Consider the following 15101-nt stretch of genomic DNA (forward strand, 5'->3'; position numbering starts at 1 on the left):
AACTAGCACAGGCTTGGGAACAATAGGTGGTCTGAGACTTTAATGATAATCATTGCAAAAGGGTTGAATCGAAATTCAAAACAGCATACCTGTGTTTTATTGGCTTTGGACAGATTAGCTGGAGGAAATAAGCATCCTTAAGGGATCACCTCAGTGAGAGAAGAAAATGTGTAATAAGCCAAAGGTCGAAGAAGTCCCTGGTGTATGCGGTCACGCGTCCAGGTTACTGTATCTCTGAACAATCTGCTGGACGGCTTCCTTTCAAATGACATAACAACCAGCGTGATGCATTCTGCCATCCAAGCGCTATATAATAAGGGTGGTAATGGGCGGCACTCCCGGGAGGGCGGAGGAACAGCTGTTTGTGTCACCTGGGAATGGGGTCCACATACAAACCTCATCTCTTTGACAACAATTCTAAAGTCCTCCATCACTGTCACTCACCCGCAAAATTAATGACTAAAGGGGAGAAGGAGAGGAAATGCCTTAGCCCCTGAAACAGAGAGAAAGACTGGGAGAGGGACAGAGCAAGTTAATAAATAAAACAAGAGCCTGAAGGGAAGAGCTGCTTTGTCAGAATATAAATATTTCCCTTCCCCTTTTATCTTTAATGTAGTGTGAGAAGCTTATTAAAGGGAAATGCATCTCTGTCCCTGGAGCCCTCGCACAAACCTTGCAGGGAGCTGCCTGCAGAATGGGCTGGCCTAGCCCCACGCTTATAAACTCTTCCCCGCTGCAAGTGAGCGTAACGTGCAGAGCAATAAAGAAGGGCTGAGGGAAGAAAGGGAAGCCATTGTGGCCATTAGGATCCTTATCTTGATGGTCTGGTGGCATGTTATGTTAATCACTGGGAGATGCTGAGAGACTGAGGATGAGGAATGCCTATCTGCTCAAAGGCTTGGTTTGAGATTCCAAGGGAAGCTGGCATTACTAGACTTTTACTCCACTCCATTAGAGAGAACAATATCCAGATTGAGACAAAGGGGAATTTGTCTTCAAGAGTAAGACAGACATAAAAGCTGACGAGCATCCTGTGAATATTCCTCCTCCAAGGAGCTCTCCATGGCTGCAGACCTCACATCTCTGAGAAGACAGTCAGGCTGGGCAGTCCCAATGTCCAACCTTCTTGCTCCCAGAAACATCATTATTCCAACAGCGCAGAAGATTTTCACCCTCCATATCTTCTTCCCAAAAGCCCTAAAAGGAGGATGGAACTTTCACAGCCTGCAAAGCAACTCAGGCTAGCACAGAGCCTTGTACTCATTGGATACCCAGGAAGCTTGAATGGTATGGCGCAGGGACTGTGCTGGCCCTGTTTATCACCATATGTGTAGAGCCAAGCACGGCACCTAGCACACATGCTTTTGGATGGAAGAGTTGAACACATGCATTTGGACACAGTGAAGGTGTCTTTTTAGTTGGCTATCTTTTCAGCCTCTTCAAAGGATCTCAGTTCTGATCAGGATTGGGGTTCTGCCAAGCTCTGGCACTATCACATCTTTGCTGACCATTTAGAGATATTCAGCCATGTGATTACACAAGAAAAAGCCATCCATTCATCAGGTACCATAGTCTAGCCTAAGGCCGGATGGGGGTGTGGGTTGGAGACAGCTAAAATCGGCTGCCAAAAAGTGCTTCTCCTTCCTCTGGACAGAGCTTGCCCAGGGGAGCTGGCCCCAGTTGCTTTATACTATATACTATACCTACCCCATAGCACACACATGCATTTATATTTCTACAGTGTAAATGATGGAGGGGACAGAAATTTTTTTAATCAGCATTTTTGGCTCTCTTGCCAGGGTATTCATATATCCCTTGCACTTCACAAGAGTTTACTGCCATTTCAAACCCACCAGGCATCACGTAATCATTCCTGCTGCCGAACCTACTTTGCATCCCCATTCAGGCCCCTCCCCATTATGATGTCTTTTTTTGGTCTCATCCTCCCTAATTTTGTGCGTCTGGTTCCCTTTCCCACTGAACCCCATCTAGGCTGGAATAAAGACTCATCTACAAATCAGAGGGCTCGAGTCATTGCTATTCCACTGCGCTCACCACTTTCAGGACCAATTACATCTTATGGCAATGTCTGTGCTACAGGGAAGTATATAATCCAGGAAGGATGAACCATCCTTAGCCGGTTCCTAGGGAATTCCCTGCCCACTATTCTAAACATTGGCTAAGAGCTATTTACAATACCTGATTTAATATTCCGCCTCCTACATAAGCCCTGTCCAGCCTCCCCTCAGCCTCAGCCGCTTTGGGGGCCTGGAATCTTGAGAGGGCCTATTTCCAATGTTCTCACAAACAGTCCAGAGGAGGAGGAGGTGTGGGGGAAGGGTGGCACGCCCATATCTGAGGCGCAGTTGTGTGGAAGAGGGATTAAGTTTATACTGTGAAGATCAATGGAAGCCTTGGAGAGGCAGATTTCAGTTCAATAGAATGAAGGACTTTTTAACAATTAAAGCTGTCGGAAAAATGGAACAGGAACCCTTTAAAGAGACCCCTCTCTCTCTGGAGTTCAGGCAGGGGCGAGATCTCTCCAGCCAGAGCTGCCCGATTGTCAGCAACAGACACACTTCATAGTTGTGTGCTCAAGCAGTGCCTCCAGTTCCTGAGCCAGACTACCTGGGTTCATATCCTGCCCTAAAACTTACTAGCTCTATGATCTTGGGCAAGCTATTTAGCCTTTCTAAAAAACGCAGATAAAAACACATCAGACTTTCAGGGAAATTGTGAGGGTTTCTTTTCTTTCTTCTTCTCTTTTAAATGTTTATCAAAAGAATCTTTACACAGTAAGACAGTGTTCTAAGACTTTAGGTTCTCAAAGTTCTTTCTGGTTTATAGAAGTCATAAAAGAGAGGCCACCATTTTTCACTAGCTACAACATAAAACAGCATTTTGTAATTAATTGTTATTTTACATACCTACATATGTAACACAAACCTTACTGTTTAAGCTTTCGGAAATTGTGATGAGGAAGATTCTTTTAAACCAACAAATTGAATTGCAGAGGGTAAAGAAAGGTAGAAAACAACAACTCATTTATTCAACCAATATTTATTAAGCACCCACCTTGTGCAAAGCTTCTTGGGAAATACAAATATGGCCGAGATGCCGATGTGCCTGCCTGGGGCTTGCCGTGTAGCAAGTAACTGTTTCTGACCCTTCCATTTGCAAAAATGGGCAGTGTTCCACCGGCTCTGTAAATTTTAAAATGCTCTGTAGGGCGTTTTGAATTGGTTTGTATTCTAAAAGAAATGGACAAGACAGTAATATAAAGCATGGTAAAAAATATACCACTGAAATTTTCTCCCCGTTTTCCATTAAAAGTTTAGCTTCTCTAAAGATTGTGATCATGTTGATAAACTATGTACATATTGCCTAGGAATGAAAAATAACTCTTTTTCTTTTGTTTGTACTTAGCACAGTTCTTGGTTCTGAAAGTCCTCTGCCTAAAAAGGACATGGGTAGAAATAAACATGCGATGCCCAAAATATCTCTTTTCTATGGGTTGCAGGCATCCAGATTTGGAAGAGAAAGCTTTCTCTTCGGTAGCTCCTGTGCTCTGCAGCAACTTTCAAATATCCATCTCTTCAGCTTATTAATTCATTGGAAATACTCAATTGGAAACATGACTTTCCCTTGGCCCTGGCATTTCTACAGTATTTTCATTCTCAACTGAGCATAGAGGATGCTGGTGGCCTTCTGAGAAGCCAGAAACTTTAGCCCCCATCTGCCTCAACCCTTTAAAACCATTAAAGAACAATAATAATTACCCTTTATTGAGCATTTACAACATGCCAAATACTAAGTTCATTGCATTATCGCATTTGATCTTCATAATCCTGTGTGGCAGGTGTTAGTATCATCACCATTTTACAGATGAGGAAACTGAGGCCCAGGGCAGTTAAGCAGACTGTCCAAAGCCACATAACCAACAAGCTGCTGAACAAGGATTTAAATCTACAAAACCTCTGCTCTCAACATTACTCTCAAACTGCATCTCCAAAGAAAGAGGATAGGAGTCCCCACTATACCAAAAATGAGAACATTCAAAACAGATAATGGGAAGGACTCCCTCGGGGGTCCAGTGGTTAAGACTCCGCCTTCCAATGCAGGGGCACGTGTTCGATCCCTAGTCAGGGAACTAAGATCCCACATGCCGCAAAGAAAAGAAAAAAGTTAATGGGAAAACTACTTTATCACTCCCCCTAGCAGAGTGAAAAATGTAATATGGCTCCTGGGGGCTGCCCAGCATCCTACACACCTCACAGTGAACCAGCATCCCATGAATGTCGTGGTCTTGTGGTGTCCTCTTGGACAGCTGGCTACCAAAGAGGAAGACAGAAACACGTCCTCAAGGAGGCTTCCACAGAATACACACGTTCACGCTGTCTGTTTGCTCTCTGGGGCTTTCTCCAGGCCAGACATACGTAGGTGCTTAGGTGGCTCACAGTCCTAGGAGCAGACTCAACTTCTTCCCTATGCTTCTTTCCTTCCCACCAGTTTTCTTCTTCAAAGCGAGAACTGGGTTCAAAGTCCTGTTCTTTTACCCACTATCTGTGTGATTTTAGACCTCTCTCTACTTTGGTTTCCCCATCTATAAAATGGGTCCAATAAATAGTCACCACCTCAAAGGGCTGCTGTGAGGATAAAGATTCAAGGAGATAGTGCTGGTTAAGGGTTTAGCGCAGTGCCTAACCATGGTAAGCCCTCAATAAGCATTAGCTGTTAATAAAAATAGTAATGATAAGACTAATACCAGGGGCTTCCCTGGTGGCGCAGTGGTTAAGAATCTGCCTGCCAATGCAGGGGACACGGGTTCGAGCCCTGGTCTGGGAAGATCCCACATGCCGCGGAGCGACTAAGCCCGTGCGCCACAACTACTGAGCCTGCGCTTTAGAGCCTGTGCTCCGCAACGGGAGAGGCCCGCGCACCGCGATGAAGAGTGGCCCCCGCTCTCCGCAACTGGAGAAAGCCCTCGCACAGACACGAAGACCCAACATAGCCAAAAATAAAAAATATAAATAAATAAATCAATTAAAAAAAAAAAAAGACTAATACCAGACACCAGAGTCTGTCAGCTGGCTTTCTCTTAACCGTTCAACTGGAATTTAAGTCAGGGTATCATCAACCCTGGGTGCTAAGACACAGCAGGACCAATATGGTCCTCAGAACTAAGGCTTTAAAATAACGAGTCATCTCTGGGAGCGGTGGACTAGCTTTATAAATTTCAGGCCAGGGGAAGAGGAGGAGTGAAGTTTCACAGGTAAACCAAAGCCCCTTTTGCTAGAGTGAGGAGTCTGACGCCTCTTTTGTTTATTTCTTCTCTAAACGTTTCCTCTCCCGCCTCCTGGGCTGTTTTCAAAACTCCTCCGTTTTGGTAGCAGCTCTTCACAAGTCTGCTGGAGGCCACAGGAGCAGGCCAACAGCCCCTCCCCAGCTCAAACAGCCAGCAGGAACTGCCCCAAGGCCCTCCCCTGGCTCGGGTCTGGCTGCCCCACAGTGGTTTCTGCAGCCCCGCTTCCGGCGCCTTCCAGACAAAGCACAGCTGAAGGGGCTCAGCTCAGAGCAGCCACGCACCAGCGCTCTGTGCATCTCCCGGCACAAGCCAACCTGGGGCCCCTTACTTAGCCAGTCACCAATGATCTTGCACTCTGGAGCTCATACAAGTCATTTCCAGTGTGAGGAGAATAAGAAGCAGAGATTAGATAGATAGATAGATAGATAGATAGATAGATAGATAGATAGATAGATAGATAGATAGATGATAGATAGATAGATAGATAGATAAAGTCAGGCCATTACATGCAAAGCTCTTGGAATAAAGTACAGGTCCAGGAACCCAAAAATGTGAATACTAGTTCCATCATTCTGTGATCCCTTGGACAGTTCAATCCACCATCTTGGGCTTCAGCTTTCTCATCTATAAAATGAAAGGGAAGAATTACTGAATTCTGATGTCCGTTCTGAAAAATAACTCCCCAAACCATTCTCCAACTTGGCCCCTCCTTTTTAATCACAGGATGTGCTGGCTCCTAGCCCGGTGCCAAACTCCCCTTATAATTTTGATACAAACTCAATGTCATCACCAGATTCATTTGTTCATCAGGATTATTAATTCCAAAGAACTAAACAGAAATTTCTCCAAAGAAGACATACAGATGGCCAACAGGCACAAGAAATGATGCTCAACATCTCTAATTATTAGAGAAATGCAAATCAGAACTCCAAATGAGGTACCACCTCACACTGGTCAGAATGGCCATCATTAAAAAGTTTACAAATAACAAATGCTGGAGAGGGTGTGGAGAAAAAGGGACAAACCCTCCCACACTGTTGGTGGGAATGTAAATTGGTGTAGCCACTATGGAAAACAGTATGGAGGCTCCTCAAAAAGCTAAAAATAGAGTTGCCATATGATCCAGCAATCCCACCCCTGGACGTATATCCAGACAAAACTATAATTCAAAAAGATACATGCACACTTATGTTCACAGCAGCACTATTCACAATAGCCAAGACATGGAAACAACCTAAATGTCCATCGACAGATGAATGGATAAAGAAGATGTGGTAATATATACAATGGAATACTACTCAGCCATAAAAAAAAGAAATAATGCCATTTGCAGCAACATGGATGCAACTAGAGATTATCATACTAATAAGTGAAGTAAGTCAGAAATAGAAAGATAAATACCATACGATATCACTTATATATGGAATCTAAAATATGACACAAATGAACTTATCTATGAAACAGAAACAGACTCACAGACATAGAGAACAGACTTGGTTCTGTGGGGGAGGGATGGATTGGGAGTTTGGGGTTAGTAGATGCAAACTATTATATAGAGAATGGATAACAACAAGGTCTTACTGTATAGCACAGGGAACTATACTCAATATCCTGTAATAAACCATAATGGAAAAGAATATTTTAAAAAAGAATGTATATATATGTATAACTAAGTCACCTTGCTGTACAGCAGAAATTAACACAACATTAACATTAACACAACATAAATCAACTATTCTTCAATTTTTTAAAAATTATTAATTCCTTGATGGCAGGGATACATTATAGTCCCAGCAGTGCCTAGCACACTGTAATCTGTAAATATACATTTTTTTAAATAAATGAAGGCCATGGGATTTTATTTCATCCTTTTCAACTTAAGATGTGCCTTACTCATTCATTCAATCAATCACTTATTGAGCACTGCTATGTGTCTAGTGCGGTATCCCACTGCAGTGTAACTACCCAAGACTTGAATAAACTTCTGTGACTCCTTAAAATCAAAGTAACTGGTGACTGAGGAGGGGAATTAAAAGCAAGGAGAGATTCCTCAACATATGAATAAGAGGGTTAGCTAAGAAATAAAGAGTTTCTCTGTTCCCCTCCCAGAGACTTCTGATAGCCAGCATTCTAATAAAAGTTGCTTTTACCAGCTTCACACTTTCAAAGCCAAAATTAACACCACACAACGGAAGGCCCCAGATAAATTCAGAAGGTAAGACCCGAGCCAGGGAAGGAGTCCGATTTACAAATGAAAAAGAAACCTCAAAGCCCTCTCCAGTCTCAACCAAGCTCCCTCCGCCCTCTCTTAACCACCTCTTCAACCTGCCACCTTCCTTTAGGGACCCTGCCAGGTTGCTCGGACCCAGCCACGCCTTGGCTCCTCCCTCAGGTGAAGGTATTCTCAAATTAAATCACAAAGAGGGGCAGCCAGTCTGCAATGATCTGTGTTTATTTAGTAAATAGGTTGATTGCCCTCATTTGTGGAGATTAAGAGTTAATTTCTCAACGCAAAGTGAGCCATTTCTCGAGGGGCAGCCCCAGATAATTAACAGGAAAAAACAAAATTCAAATGCCTTCCCCCACCCTCCTGGCCCCTTGCCAACCAGTTTCGGCCTTTTGGTGGCCTCTCCTTCAAGGTAGCCATAGGCCCCGGCTTCAGAGAGGTTCTGACAAGAGAAGAGAGAGGATTTGGTAAACAAAGGCTTAGGAATTCTTTAGGCCCCTTTAAACTGACATCTGGCAAATTCGAGATCCCGTAACAGTTTCTCTCTCCCCCCGCCCCAGCTTTGAAAGGCAAATGTTTTGAGGTTTGTGTTCTGTCCCATTCACAGCGTTTTTAATCAAGCGGAGTCAAACCACTTTGTCTACACCTTAGTTGAAGAGCCTGGCTCTAGAGCTTAAGGTACTATTTTACAATAGGAGGGGGGAGCCAGGGAGGGGAAGAAGGAACTAAGTGGAAATGTGAACGAGAAGAAAAGCGATGGGTAAGTGGCCCTCGAGGACGCTCTCAGGGGGCCGTGTGCTTGCCTTCTGGGCACACGTCGGGCACAGACGGTCAGCGAAGGGGCTGCTCTGTGCCAGTCATCAGGAGCTGGGAAGAGACTGGCTCAGCTTTGTGGGTAACTCCCAGAGAACATTCGACAAAGCCCCTACTGTGGGAAGTCCTGGCCCAGGGGAGGAACCCCCAAATAGACCGAAGGCGCTCCTTGGGCCAGATCACAAAGCCCAGCTTCCTGGCCTTACTGATGAAGAAGCAGGCCCACAGAGGTTAACCGATTCACCCAAGGCCCAGGGGTTAGTGGCTGGATCAAGCCCCCGAGAATTCTTCTCATTTCCTTAGCTGTAACGGAAGCCTTTCCTCTGTTCGATCCCCTGAAGAAAGAAATGCACCACATCCATCTTAAAACAAATTTCCCTTACTCGGGAAGATAGTTAAAGGACTTCCTATATTTTTCCAAGTGAAACAACCAAATATTTTCACCTTGTCTTCTCATCAGCTGTTTGGGATCCTGGCTGCACATTCGATGCACATGGGGAGATTTTAAGCAGATTCTCTTGGGTAGGACCCAGGAACTAGTTTGTTTGTTTGTTTTTTCCTTAAGTAGATTTTAAAAAATAAATTTATTTATTGTGTTGGGTCTTCACCGCTGCGTGCGCGGGCTTTCTCTAGTTGCAGCGAGCGGGGGCTACTCTTCGTTGTGGCGAGCGGGTTTCTCATTGCGGTGGCTTCTCTTGTTGCGGAGCACAGGCTCTAGGCATGTGCGCTCAGTAGTCGTGGCTCGCAGGCTCTAGAGCACTAGTTGTGGCTCGCGGGCTCTAGAGCACAGGCTCAGTAGTTGAGGTGCACGGGCTTAGTTGCTCCGTGGCATGTGGGATCTTCCCGGACCGGGGCTCGAACCTGTGTCCCCTGCATTGGCAGGCGGATTCTAAACCACTGCGCTACCAGGGAAGTGCTTAAGTAGATTTTTTTATTATTAAATTTCTCCACCACTACCCCCACCTCCCTTTTGAGGATCACCTTTTTTTTAAATTAATTTTTAGTGGAGTATAGTTGCTTTACAATACTGTGTTAAGTTTCTGCTGTACAGCAAAGTGAATCAGTTATACATATACATGTATCCCCTCTTTTTCAGATTTCCTTCCCATTTAGGTCACCACAGATCATTGAGTAGGGTTCCCTGTGCTAAAAAGCAGGTCCTCGTTAGTTATCCACTTCATACACAGTAGTGTATATATGTCAATCCTAAGCTCCCAATTCGTCCCACCCCCCTCTCCCCACCTTGGCAACCATAAGCTTGTTCTCTACACCCATGACTATACCTCTGCTTTGCCAATAAGTTCGTACCATCCTTCCAGATTCCACATATAAGCGATACCATACGACACCTATTTTTCTCCTTCTGACTTTCTTCACTCCACATGACACTCTCTAGGTCCATCCACATCTCTGCAAATGGCACCATTTCATTCCCTGTCATGGCTGAGTAATATTCCATTGTATATATGTACAACAGAGGATCACTTTTTAATTTATTTGGGTTAGTCACTCTTCCTACTGGTTCCTTCATGCCACTTAATTTGGTTCATGTATCCCAAAGCATGTTCAATTTAAAACATTTCACAGTCAACTCACATTTAGCTTGTGGTCTATCCTGATTCCCAGATCTTGTCCTTAGCTGGTCTTTCACCATTCTGTATTTCTGCAGTTTTTAGGTTTTTAAATTTTTTTCACTGAACTTCATCTGAATTGTTCAATTTGATTCAACAAATGGAAACTTGTGAAAGGCCAAGGGGAAAAATAAGACACAGTTCCTATTCTCAAGGACCTTTGAGATGAATAGGTGGGATAAGGTAGGCACTAAAATAGAAGAGAGAATAGAAGTCATATCATAAGAGCTATAGCACCTTCAAAGAAAGATAGTGAAGAAAACTGACATTTGATGAGTACCTACTATGTGCCAGGCCCCAAGAGACAAATTAGGATTAGGCTTGGCTGAGAGGCATAAGAAAACCTAAAATAATGTTGGCTTAAACAAGGCATAAGTTTACTTTTATCTCATATTGGAGAAATCCAGAGGGAATCCATCACAGGCTGGTATGGTGCACCACAGTGCTAGGGACCCAGGCTCCTCCTATCTCTTTCTCTTTTCCAAGGTTACCTCATGGTTCACAGCAGCCTCCAGACTTCCAGCCATCAGGGGGAGGCGGGGAGCACATCTACCCCCTTTGTGTTGAACACAACAACACAGCTGATGCTCCACTGGCCAGAACTTAACGGATGAACACATGGAAGGCTTTTATATGGAGTCTTTATTCCAAGTAGTCATATGTCTGGCTAAAGACTGGGGGCTCCACTGCCATGAAAGAAGGGGAAAACATATATTGAGGGGCAATTTGCAGCCTCTGCACCTTGCTAAGGACTTTATATATGCTTTAGAGCATTTATTCCTCTTTCCTATAACAGCTCAGAAGAAAGAGGTCTCCTGGGTCTTTATAGATAATTCCTATCTTGCAACACTTTTGCAATCATTCAATTGAGTCAACTCAGTGTCAATTGCAGTCCTAGGAAGTATGTTCTCAAATGCTTTATCCAGGCCATTGAGCAAGATGAAGGTGACTGCAAGACAGCCTTGTTAGTCAACCCTGAATGGATACCTCTCCTGGGCTGGCGCTGATCCTCGGAGGTCAGCATTCCACAGCTGTGGGCCCATGCCCCAGGAGAAAGCCAGAAGAGACCTGTGTTTTCACCCTTTTGCAGACCCCAGCACTATGGTTAGTGAGGTTCTCTCTAGTTGCTAGAGCAGGCAGGCAGGCAGGTGACTTCATTAATGGGGATAGTGGGATTCCAAGGGAAGGAGCTAGGAAACAGCTCTTGTGACGTGGTCTTCTTGTCTTCTTTTAAAACAGGTGTTCCTTCTCCTCTTCCATCCATCCTTTATTCCTTCCTTCTCTCCTTTCCTTCCTTCCTTTCTTTTTCCCTTTCTCCTTTCCTTCCTTCCATCCATCCTCTCTTCCTTCCTCCCCTCCTCCCATAGTATTCCACCGTGAAAGGTCTTTACTATCCTGTCTTTCCATCCGCGCTCCTGTTACCACCACCTAATTGCTCTCCCTACTCACCTCACTACATCATGGCTCTTGCTTCCCCCAGGCTTCTACTTCTTCCTGGTTTCTGCTTGTTCCTTTCTCACTGAATGTTTCTCAGCTCTTCTTGTCAATGTATTTTACACTCAGACTCCCCAAATGAAAGGATCTGATTGGGTGGCCACTGTATATCCAGTGGGCACACTTGTTGGACAGAGGTCTGATGCCACAAACCTCATGGCTGGGTCAGATGCTTGCCTATTCCTGGCTCAATCATCTGGGGTTAGGGTTCATATAGTACAGGGGGCAAGGATGGCAACATCAGTCTGAGGAAATGCTCTGAATGAACTGTAGGAGTAGCAGCTGTTACCTTTTAGAATAGCCACTGTGAACTCACTGAGCTTCATAAATAAAAGTCTCAGACCTAACATCACACCCTGCAACCAGACATTCATCCAACCACCCCCCCCTTCTCTCTCTTATCCTCTCTTACACATACGCACACACACACACACACACACACGCACACACCCCTCACACACCTCATCCTCCTTTATGGTTCTCATTATTCCATCCTTCAGTTCAAAACCTAATCAAGTAGAGTGAGGACTTTATGCAAGACCAGAGACCTTCTATGAGGCATCAGCGACACAATACAGCTTTGGAATACGAGTGTGGGTCAGCGGTTCTCAAACCTGACTAATTCAAAAGAATCACCCGGTGAGCTTTTAAAAATTAAATCCCCAAGTCCAACGCCAGAGATTCTGACTCAACATGTCCGAGGTGGGGCCCAAACTTCTGAAAAAACTCCTTAGGTGATGCTGATGACCAGTCAGGTTTGAGATCCACTGCTCTAGCTCCCATGTTCACTCTTCTAGAAGGTTCTGGGGGCTTTTATTACTACTTTGAATCTTCTTCCTGCAGCTTTTCCTAGCTCTCTGCTGACTGTCCTGGCCTGCCAAGATGGGGAGGGCCTGGTACCCTGCCAAATTTCCCATCTGCCCTAGTGGGCTGTAGCAGAGTGCCCACATTTCCTAATCTAGAACTCACTGGTGCAGTTTCAGTAATGGGAATTAACTTGTTCCTTGGAAAATTAGAAAAAAATAGTGGTCATTACCGAGTGGGTTTGAAACCTATATAATATTCAGTATAATATTCAGGGGGTCATCACCAATCTGGGCTTGATAGCCCAAGCCTAGAAAGTCTGGGGCTTCTCTAAATTTTAGAATGGCTTTTGATCCGACATATAAAAGGACCAAAATTAGTGATATTTACCATGAAGACATCAAGCAGCAGTGCAGTGTGAAGTGGAAAATGTTACATAGATCAGGTTTCAGTCCAGGCTTTGCTACTATAAAAAGGAGCTTATACCTGGAACCTTGAGGATTGTTATAAAATTAGAGTTAGTGTACCTAAAGCACGTGGTACCTTATAAATGGTAGTCATTCTATTAAAAATATAACTGTTTTTGATGCTCTAAATCATCTGAAAAGAGTAAGTCCTTATAAATCCAGTGGTGTGCTAGAATCAGCCCTTAGGGGCTTGTGAGAGCTGATTATGTGCATCTTTTCCAAACCCCAAGTTCAGTAACATCATGTGGCTGGAAATCGGCCATGGTATCAGTATTCACACCATGGAAATTGGCAAATGTATAGATCAGGGCTTATTTCCTGGAGACCTAGTTATTAAACATTTACCAGCGTACCACCGTAAAAAATCATAACCTCAGCAAAGAGCCAGTACCATAAAATATGTACCTAACTTGGTCTTTTATTTATCTCTATGATTTGCATCCATATAACCAAACCAGGATTCTGCCCTCATGATATTTTGCCCACAGATCACGAAGCATTTTGTAAACATTATCTCATTAATTCCCACAACACCCTGGAGAGCTAGAGATGTTAAGTGACTTGCCTGAGGCAGGACAGGAAATCAATGGTGAAAAGCAGAACTAAACCAGTCTGTACTAACACCTCTGCCACACTTCCTACACATCCTTATTGTCCAGACTGGCATAAAGCCACGGGTAGTGGTTACCAGTGATGCTTTTACCTCATAACCCAAATAGCCAATAGTCAAAGACTTGGTCCAAATGCTGGTCCTTTGAGTACAAATCTGACTCCCAAGAACGGCTCCCTTCTGCACTTGGAGGTTTTTCCCCTGGGTTGCTGATGGTCTTGTGTTAATCAACTTTCCCACATTCTTTCTCCCTCTAGTCCAATGACATGTGTTTGAAAAAGACAGTTGGCCAGAGAGAGTTAGGGCTTTGTTCTGACTCCAGTAGATGCAAGTGGCATTATAACCAACCAACATGGGTTGTTATTTGTGACCCTTTCTCTGGACACTGCAAAGGCAGAGACCCAAGAGTTGTGTCTCTCTGAGGCCTTATCTCCATAATACTTTGGGAAGGAATAAGTAACCCTTGTGGTGAACCATCTCTACAGGGGCTCACCCTCCAATGGGTTTTCACACTCTAGAGTAACCCTGCTGCCCCTTGATTGTGGGTAGACTTAGTTTCTTGCTTCTAATGAATAAAGTAAGGCAAAAGTGACAGCATGTCACTTCCAAGATTAGATTACAAAGAGACCATGACTTCTATCTCTCGGGAGCAAGGTGCCATGCTATAAGTGGCCTCATGAGAGGTGCACATAGCAAGGAACAGATGTCTCTGGCCAACCGCTAGCAAGAACCTGTGGGCTGCCAAAAGCTACGTTATGAGCTTGGAAGTGGATCCTCCTCCGATCGAGCCTTGAGGTAACCGCAGCCCTGACCAACACCCTGACTGCTGTCTTGTGAGAGACCCCAAGCTAGAAGACCAAGCTAAGCACACCCAGATTCCTAACACACAGAAACTATGAGATATTAAATATTTGTTGTTTTAACCTGCTGTGTTTGGAGGTAATCTGTTATATAGCTATAGATAACTAATACAATCCTCAGCCAACCAGGAAAATGGTCGAATAGACTCAGTCACCAGATCTACCACACAAGCCACCTCTACGTGGGAGGGCCTAGCATACCCGACAGGACTTCAGCATGGCCCTCCTCTAATTCCTCTCATTCAATCTAGACATCTCTAACTTTCATAACACTTAGGGAAAAAAATGTTCCCTTTTTTTGAGTGATCCAACACCCCAAACTAAAATGAAAAGAAGTCAATGGCAACCTGGCAATTGGAAATTCCAAGTCCTCAATGTTATAAAGTCACAAACTGTCTGGTAAAAGAGAGGCCAGAAAGGAAAGTACATGCTAAAAGCTGCCCTTTTGGGTCTTGCATTAGTAATTCTTGCAGCTGGAGTTTCACTACAACCACAGGATTGTGGCACCACAAAGGTGGCCATTTTCAAATCTGGCCTGACATCAGAATGTAATTCAACTAGATAAACCTGGGACTTGGCCAAGATAAGTAACATTTAAATAATTGGAGCCAATGAATAGCATCACTTTTCTATGGAACCTTATGACTATGATGTGAAGAAATAAAAGCCTTTGTTGTTTTAAAGGGCAGGGACAATTGGAAGTTTTGCAGCAGACGGTTACAAAAGTTTCCACCCTTAGCTCTCCAAAGAAGATACCAGTTAATGGCTTTGGGAGTTGGGTGTGGAAGTTGTTACTTGGAAAAGACAATTAAATTGATTCTGAACAGATGTGAACCGATGTTACTACATTTATCATAGAGCCTAAAACAGACTATTTAGGCCCCTACACT

This window comes from Balaenoptera physalus, assembly GCF_965194825.1.
Source record: "Balaenoptera physalus genome assembly, chromosome: 6".
Lineage (NCBI taxonomy): Eukaryota > Metazoa > Chordata > Mammalia > Artiodactyla > Balaenopteridae > Balaenoptera > Balaenoptera physalus.